The sequence below is a fragment of the Peromyscus eremicus genome, chromosome X (assembly GCF_949786415.1).
Source record: "Peromyscus eremicus chromosome X, PerEre_H2_v1, whole genome shotgun sequence".
NCBI classification, from domain to species: Eukaryota; Metazoa; Chordata; class Mammalia; order Rodentia; family Cricetidae; genus Peromyscus; species Peromyscus eremicus.
Genome location: NC_081439.1, coordinates 22,909,788 through 22,919,510, shown reverse-complemented (window position 1 = coordinate 22,919,510; position 9,723 = coordinate 22,909,788). Strand labels below are relative to the sequence as shown.

Here is a 9,723-nt window from a genome sequence, read left to right as displayed (position 1 = left end):
AGCAGAGCAACACTGGCTAGGCACACACTCCAGTGCAATTTTGAAGGTTGGACAGTCTTTGCTGTGCTGTGATCGTTTTCTTGTTTACCTCTTTTCTGGAAAGATTCTATCAATATTTATGTGGGTTTTCCCTTAAGAGGAACCAAAGGAAAAAGAAAAAAATATGCTTCAGGATACAAGTTGCTTTACCTAGATTCTTGTCCACTTTCTGTCAACAACCAAGATCCTGAAGTAGGCAAGATGATCACAACCTAGAGTTCATCCTAGGCTACATTACAAGTTCCAGATCAGCCTGGCCTGCATAGTGAGATTCTGTCTCAAAAAAGAAGAGGGAAGGGTTAAACTACCCTTATCATATGTCTATGTATATGAAGATTACATACCACATCTGTACTTATATGCACTTAGCCAATGTACTATTTGACCTTTATTGCCCAACTGTAATATCCTAACTGGACTCTGAAAAATATTCTGTGACAAACCTATTTATCCATGTCTTATTCTATCTGTATATCTACCAAATCCTCAGGCTAAGTCACTCCACTACCTGCATAGTCCCAGATCTCTATGGACAAAAAACTTATTATTTTGAGAAGATACCTGAAGAAATTCCATGGTTGATACCACAGTGATGGTCACTATACAAATATCTTGGAACACAATTTAATTAAATGTGGATGATATACATTATCTATAAGCAAGGATATAAAATCTGATGTCTTCCAGTAACACTAAGGAACTATGTGTGTTCTTATGGCATTCATACCAAAAGAGGACTAAATACAAGATCAGCTAGAAGAGCTTATGAGATGTATATTTGAAAGTAAGAAGATCTGTAATGAGTGGAGGTACCATCTTCTACTTGTGACCTAGTCAAGTCCTTCACAGGATTACTACAAAAAGAACAGATAAACACCATTTCAATACATTCTCTTTGTACGTATATTGAAGATCAGATAGTCTACAGTATGTTATGATTAATAACATACTCACTGGGTTATTGGTAAGACCTAACAATAATCTTTTTTGGAAAATGATGTTTTCTTGAAGGGAATTTGAAACAAATGATACAAATTTTATCTGAGAACATAGCTTACTCTGTCAGGACACACATTTATTACCTTGCCCCACCATCATGGCTAATGGATACTCCAAATTTATCTGAAGAGCTAGATTAACTTGAGGAGAGTCTATTCTTCCTTGATTGGAGATCTGTTCATTATACTATGCTTATCGATGGCTTGATAGGTTCATAAAATGACAATGAACCAGAATGCAATCAATGCCTCAACACTCACAGATTCAACACAAATCTTTGCACAATATAAAAATGTAATCAACAAGATTGTTGAGAGTTCTATCATTTCTCTCCTTTTCAAAAAATGTTTTTATTGAAATAGAATTATATTATTCCCCCCCTTTTCTTCCTTCCAGCTCCTTCCCAGTTACCCTTTCTCTAAGCCCTCCTATGCTCTCATCCCACTCTCAAGTTGATAATCTTTTTTCTTTATTACTGGTGTGTGTGTGTGTGTGTGTGTGTGTGTGTGTGTGTGTGTGTCACAGATAGATACACACACACACACACACCACATACATGGTGAGTCTGCTTTTGTGGCTGGTATGCATATGGTTTCAAGTCTGAGCACTTTATATTGGACAACCAATAAGGGGCTCACCTCTGGGAGACACTAATTCTCCTTCTCTCAGTAATTATTAGTTGCCTGTAGATCTCTGTCTGGGGTGCAACCTTACAAACGTCTTTTCCTTCCACATTAGCATGTCCATCAATATTGTCACTGTTATAGTTTTATTTATGCATCCATTACTAGAAGACACTGTTTTAGCGCAGACTTCCTGGTATTGTGAGTCAAATCTTTCTTCCCCTCTCTTCCACGTTGTCTCCTGAGCCACTGATGCAGGATCTGAGATGTAGATGTATCCTTTGCAGTTGGACTCCCCTCAATTTGTTAATCTCTGCACTGTTTCCAGTTGTGGTTTTCTATGATGGTCTCTATTTACTGTAAAGAGAGGCTTCATTGATGAGGGGTGGTAGTTACATTTATCTATGAGTATAAGGATAATATTTAAAATATAGTAAGAAATTGTGCTGGTCTAGCAATTAGTAGTAGTAGATTCTTTTCTAAGGTCCATGGTCTCACCAGCTCTGGGAAGATGGTTAGGTTTCCAGTACCAGGCATGATTTCCTCCTATTGAGTGGACCTTAAGTCCAAGTAGACAGCTGTTGGTTGCCACTAGCATGTGAGTACCACTTACTGTACTTTTACACATATCTAGTCATGAGGGCCATTATTGTGGTTCATACATTTTGCAGCTAGGTAGAGCTGTTTAATTCCATCCTTCCCTCGACAGCTTGCTTGAGTAGTGTTTTCTGGAACCATGGAAGGTGGACTGCAGACTTTTAGGTTCAAGACATCTAAATTGTGTGTCTTAAGTTTATGGAGTCTTTAGCAATAGCCTGCCCTTAATCCCAGAGAGGCAACCAAGGGCTACAATGAATTGAAAAAAATGTATATATGGCTTCAAACTCACAGAAATCTTCCTGCCCCTGCTCGAGTTAAAGGCATGCACTACCATGGCAGGCAATAATCTACATTGCTTTGAGAGTCACTTGGATTACTGTGACTAACCATTTGAGAGGTTTCTCGTACCTGGTATTGGAATTTTTGTTAGTCTATGGTTCCTGTAGGGAGCACTGTCAGCTCAAGTGGTTTAACTTCCTTTAAGATTTTATACATATATACATATATGTATATATGTATGTATGCATGTATATGCACATATATATGACATATACATACACATGTATGTATGTACATGCATAGTTGTGATATATATGTAACATACAAATTGTGTATAATTTTAGGCAATTGTGATGACTCCTTGAGACTATCACACAATCCGGATATCTGTCCCCACTTCCTCCTTCTCTTATTGATCTCCCTTTTCCCTTCCCAGTTGGAGTCCATTCTCTGTTATTCCATTTCTCACTTCGTATCACCTGTGTCCTGTTATGCCCCTCTCAAGCCCCACCTTGAATGGTCTTTCTGTATCTTACTGGTTTCTGTGGATAGCCTATGTTACTTGAATCCAAATTTTCTTATTTGAACACCTGATAAGAAGGACATAAAAAGGATTAGAGACACCATCATTGCCTACTTATGTATTTGATAATTAGTTGTATTCAGATTCGATTTAGGCACACACACATCAGCACTTATTTGGATATCAGCAATGGTCTACTTGGTGATATTTGTAGCTCACTCTAATGTCTTGACATAACTGAGAATAATATCAAAAAAACCAGTTCCATATCCCCCTCTATATATACATATATATGAAAATTCCTAAGGCCAGTATATCTTTAAGTAGTCATCTACAATGCCTGCATGATCATAAAATTTCAAAGACAAAGACATGTAAGAGAACATTTATTTTCTTCAGAGGATAACTGTAAAACTACAGGTCAATATCCCACAGTAACAATATCTGTCCCCTGTTTATGCCTCACTTATGTTACTAAATATGTATTATGTGTTAACAAGGACATGATAAAATCTGACAATTACTAATCATATTAGAGACATGTTTCTATTTTAAATGCACACACATGGCCAGGCATGATGGCTCATGCCTGCAATCCCAGCATTTAGGAAGCTGGAAACTGCCACAAGTTTGAGTCAAGCCTGGTCTACACAATGAATTCCAGGCCAGTTTGTACTACAGAGTAATAAACTGTCTTAAAGATAACCTCCGAAGTAACAAATGCATACATGCAAAAAAGTTGTGTGTGAGGGGGAATATAAGAATGCTAAAAACACTCACCAAAGATATAACTAAAAATAAATATACCTCTAGTGGGTGAATGTAGTGTTATTACATACCTGAATACTAGTCAAGAGTCTCATGGGATACCTACAAAAACAAGGCAACACTGGGTTACACAATACTTCATCTGCCTGGATATTGAAGATCAGAAGGTCTGCTCTGTGCCACTTACCTGGCTACTAATAAGCTCTGCTATTGATATTTTCAGTTGTCATTGAACTTGCTTAAAGAGGATATGAAAAACAAAAGCCATGAAAATGTGTTTTAGGTTACAGTTCTATAGAACACAAGCCCATGCCCTTGCCCATAATTATTGAGACACTTTAACTCTACATAGACAGTAGATAAATTCAAGCTTTGCAATATTTTCAGGGAAGCTAATAGGCTTGGAGTTCCATAACAACAGCACACTAGTATATAACCATCCCCCTGACATTAAAGTTCAATATGAACTTTTTCTATTACATAAAAGAGTATGCTATCATAGTCATACAGTGTCACAACTGCTGAGGGCTCCATCATTTCTTACCTGAGCAGTAGCAACAAAAGCATAGTGCCAAGAAAGGAAAGGTACACCATCAGCACTTCTTATGTATATGCAGAGTACTTACCTGGATCCCAGCTATGTTCTACTAGGCATTCATTGTCTCGCTCCGATGTCTTGGCCTGTCTTTGAAAAACACATTTTGGAAAATATATGTTGTGCAAGCCTCTTTCTACCAATACAACTAAAAATTCCCAAGGAGACTGCATCATTTCAAGACCCAGTTATCCTATCTGGAAATTTGCAGACCTACTGCAAAACCTTAAAATAGATTTCTTAATATCCTGAGGGACTACTACCCAAAGTTCCACTGTAAACATTACAGTTATAGGCACTAGAAAGTTATTTTGGCACTCACTTAAGCCCGTACCACTTTAAATATTAAATACACACCACCAGTCCTCAAAGTTATGAAACTGATGCTTAATGAGAAACAGTAAAGGAGATATTATTTGAACCACATAAACTCCAAAAGAGGGGAAAATAAAATGGTTTCCAAAATATTCATCCAAGGTACATTTTAAAATAAGTATCAACGAATCACATATGATACAATCTTTTACCTGTTTACTGATAAAGGCCAAAGAGAACACCTATAAAAATATGGCAACACCAGATTAGGGACACATTCTGATCTAGTGGGATACTGAAGGAGTGATGATGTACAATGTAGTATAGCCCCACCATCACTTATCTGATAATACCTGGTTATTATCAGGATTCAATCAACAGTTCTTTCTGGATTATTCTATTCCCCTGAAGAGAAAAATAGCATGCAAAACTATGTTTTAGAGCTCTCCACACTGCCCAGGGATGGATCTATATGGCGTTGTTTTTGATTCCCATGGTAACTTAAGGGGAAACTTACACAATGGCTAGAGAGCCCTTGATGTCCTGCGGATGAAGGAGGAGGATGTCCTCAAGTTCCTTGCCACAGGAACCCACTTACGTGGCACCAACTTCGACTTTCAGAGGAGCAGTACATCTACAAAAGGAAAAGTGATGGCATCTACATCATAAATCTGGAGAGGACCTGGCAGCAATAGTCAAAGCTGCAAGCAACAGCTTCTCCCAGGTGCTCTTCAGGCGTGAAGCGAGCCCGGCCGAAGTTTGCCGCTGCCACTGGAGCCACTGCAATTGTTGGCCACTTTGTGCCCAGGACATTCGCTAACCAGACCCAAGCAGCCTTCAGGAAGCCATGGCTTCTAGTGGTGACTGATACCAGGATTGGCCCCCAGTCTCTCAGAGGCATCTACGTCAACTGTCCAACATTGCGCTGTGTAACACAGACTCTCCTCTGTGACACGTGGACATTGCCATCCACACAACAACAAGGGAGCTCACTCAGTGGGCCTGATGTAGTGGATGCTGGCTCAGGAAGTACTCTGCGTGCCTGATCTTTATTTCTACAGAGACCCTGAGGAGGCTGAGAAGGAGGAGCAGGCTGCTGCTGAGAAGGCTGGGCCAAGGAGGAATTTCAGGGCTCCTGAGGTCACTGCTGCTCAGCCAGAGGTGGCAGACTGGTCTCACTCAGCATGTGCACGTGCCCTCTGTACCCATCTAGCAGTTCCCTGCTGAAGACTTGAGTGCCCAGCCAGCCACTGAGGACTGGTCAGCAGCTCCCCTGGGCAGGCCGCTGAGGGGGTTGGAGCCACTGAGTGGTCCTGAGCTGCTCTGCAGACAACTGAGCAAAGGGGGGAAAGGTGGAAGGTAAATAAAGTTCCTAAAAGCTGAAAAGAAAACAAAAAGAAAAACAAAAACAAAAAAATCCTTATATTTTAGAATATAACCAGAACACCAAGCTATTAGTTTGTCTACAAACACTCTTAAGGAAGAATTCAATTCTATCTTAATTCTTCGATTAATTCTAGGTCAACAGCATTGTCCAGGGTGAGCATTTGTTGTGACTGGGCATCAACAGAACAACCGCTGACTAACACTTGGCTAGTAGTCATAGTAATGATAATGGTTTATTATCAACTCAAATTTATCATTCTCAGTTCAATATAAATATATTACTAAAATAAACTCATGGCTATTAGAACTGCTAAGACTGTCCACCATTTCTTTCTTTCTTTTCCTTCCTTCCTTCCTTCCTTCCTTTCTTTCTTCCTTCCTTTCTTTTTTGAGGCTGAGTGGGGTCACTCTTTATTTTGATAGTATTTTGATAGATCATTTTAAAATTTATTTTTATGAATTATTTTTCCCAGCCTTATTAGTTTCCCTATCCTCAACTCCGAGTCCCTACCCCCAAGCTCCCCTCTTCCTCCACCCCCCAGTCCACTCCTCCTCCTTTCTCTTCAGAAAAGGGCAAGCCTCCCATGTATATCAGGGGCATCTCTGGGATGAGCTAGAAACCTAGTGCAATGGAAACTCCCAGGAATCTATGAGAGTGACCCTGGCTAAGACTCCTAGCCATGGAGAATATGGAGCCTGAACCAGCCATTTTCTGTAGCCAGGCAGGACTTCCAGTGGAGGGGTTGGGAGCCTAAACCAGCCACACAACCTTTGACCTACAATTTGCCCTGTCTACAAGATATGCTAGGGTAAAAAAAATATGCCAGCTCAGAAATCATGGGAATGGCCAACCAATGACTAGTCCTGCTTGACACACATGCTACGAGAGGGAGCCCACCCTGACACTGTCCATCATTTCTTAAGAAAACTATACTGAAAAGAAACGTTAGGGACACCATTATCACTTATTTATGCATATGGAGATTACCTGCCCTGTTAGGGTTTTATTCCATGTGAGTACTTACCTACATATAAGAAATTTTCTACTTGAAGCCTTTTGTAGCTCACTGAGATATGTTGGCCTGCCTCTGAAAGACATATTATGGAACATGTACTAAACGTATCAGTGTCATTTCTATAGTTATTAAAGATGAAATAATTGATACTTGGCTATGTTGACTTTCTCACTTACTTGACTATTGGCATATTTCTTTGTTGTATCACTGTGTTCTCTCTAATAGAAGTTGAAAACCAGATATTGAAAAATGTGTTTCAGAGTATAATTTTCTCTACTAACATACTTGCTCATTCCCTTGACCATGATCCTTGCTAAGAGCCACTTAAACTCTATCAGAATGTTTTAATTAATTTAAGGTGAACATTTAATATTTTCAGGAGAATCCATCCTTTCTTGATTGGACAACTGTAAAATACATCTTAGGTTCACTGCTAGCTTGGAGTTCCACAAAAATGATAATTAACTACAATAAAATCACTCAGTCTTCCTAGGTGAAACAAGTTTCCTCTATACATGAAAGCATGAACCCATGGTTTCTTGAATTTTTATGGATGCAAGCAGTTCTTCCCTGAACTTCAGGAGCAAAGTCCTGTTAATTGGATGGTCACCACCATTACTTTTTCTATAAAGGATGATCGGATGTCTTTTGCTGTGATTCAGGCTCACAGCAGTCCTTAGCTCAATACCTACCACATACGTTGTTAACTACCATAGGTACTGCACTCATATATCTTGGCAGGTATCTGAGAAACAAATTGTGGAAAATATACATTTAATATATGTCTTAGTTAAGGTTTTTATTGCTGTGAAGAGACATCATGACCACACAACTCTTATAAGGAAAACATTTAATTGGGGTGGCTTGCTTACAGTTTCAGAGGTTCAGTCCATTATCAGCATGGGAAGCATGGCAGCATGCAGGCAGATGTGGCTCTAGAGAAATAGCTTACAGTCCTACATCTCGCAGGCAACAGGAAATAGACTGAGACACTGGGCGGTACCTTGATCATAAGAAACCTCAAATTCCACCCTCATACTGACATACTTCCTCCAACAAGGCCATACCCATTCTTACAAAGCCACACCTCCTAATAGTGCCACTCCCTATGAGATTATAGGGGCCAATTACATTCAAACTATCACAGTATACTTTGGTTTTAACCAGGATACTGACAAAGTTTCTTGGTCTTTTTTTTATCATTTTGTGAGACATAAAAATGAGTTGTGAAATCCAATGTGAAAGCCTAGGAAGAGATGTCTTTTTCTCTGTAGGAGATATTTGCTGAAGTTCCATGGTCAATACTGTTGTGACCTGCAGTAAGTCAGTTACTTAGCATATTTGAGTATCACTAAGAATGCAGAGATTACCATAACCCCTACATATATAAGTTATACAAACGCATGCTTACTAGTATTGTTAGTGACAAGCTATTTTCTTAATTGAAGGTTATATGTTAAACATAAAGTTGACATAACAGTCTCACAAACACTTCATCAACATCACTTTAAAATATGTAAGGCTTCTAATGAGTTAATGTCAGCATCATATTATAGTACATTAGGAAATAATGGGGTAGCTGCCCAAAACAAAAAGAGGTAGCATTATTTTGGGAATCCCATTCACTCTTACCTAGAAATATAAAGGTTCACCAGTCTGTACTGGAGGGTTTTTTTTTTTATTAAATTCCTTGGTAGCAAGATTCCATTTATGACTACTATTATGTTTCCTGTGACCTCATAACTGTTAGAAACTTAGAAAATCCATTTGAAATGTATATGCAGGACACATCTTCTTTATCAAAGGTAAAACAATCATAGTTACTTTGATCATCAGGAAACCTTCAAAACTCTCTGTATACTTCTAAAACTTCAACAACATAAATATTGTTATTGACCTCCATGTTCTCTTGATGATCTAATTGTAGAAAACATAGTGTCATCTTGGTTAAAGTTCACATTATTTCATTTTTTTTTTTTTTTGCCTGTCAAGGCCTTTGTTCACTGATCAGGTTAATTACACCATTATTCTCTACTAAAGCCTGTGAAAACAATATAATGGCAACCATAATTAGGGACACATCTTTCACAGGATACCTGAAAATCTCATGGGCATTACCATGGTTTAAGTTATTACTTACAGGACCATCTTTAAAATTCCATATGCATTCCAGGTTTACCAGAAGCTCTTATTTAGAAACAAAACGTAAAATATTTTGGTCAAAACAGTTCTTTGTGACAGACAAGTCTTTTATTATATCACCTAGAGAAGCTCATATCTAACAGATTTGGGAAGTATCTTACATGAAGACCTATAATTTATCCAGAAAAATATTGTTTGGGACTCATAGTCTCTTAACTGGGTAATTTAAAATGTGTTAATACTACAATTACTAGATACCTATAATATTTTAGTTGGATATCTACTATCCTCACGGTCATCCCATTTTTAGGAACGTCAAAATCTCTTACCTCAGGCCTTGGAAAACATCTTGTTCATTACTGTGGTTAGGGTCATCACTATCTCTTTATTGTTTACCTAGAAGGTAAATGAACAATAATCCTTTTGCCAGATTGCTGA

At 38.5% G+C, this 9,723-nt stretch overlaps 1 pseudogene; it reads left to right on the top strand.

Moving 5' to 3' along the window:
- Nucleotides 1-838: 838 nt before the first annotated feature.
- LOC131899900 (small ribosomal subunit protein uS2-like) lies at nt 839-6,058 on the top strand (annotated as a pseudogene).
- The last annotated feature ends 3,665 nt before the right edge of the window (nt 6,059-9,723 follow it).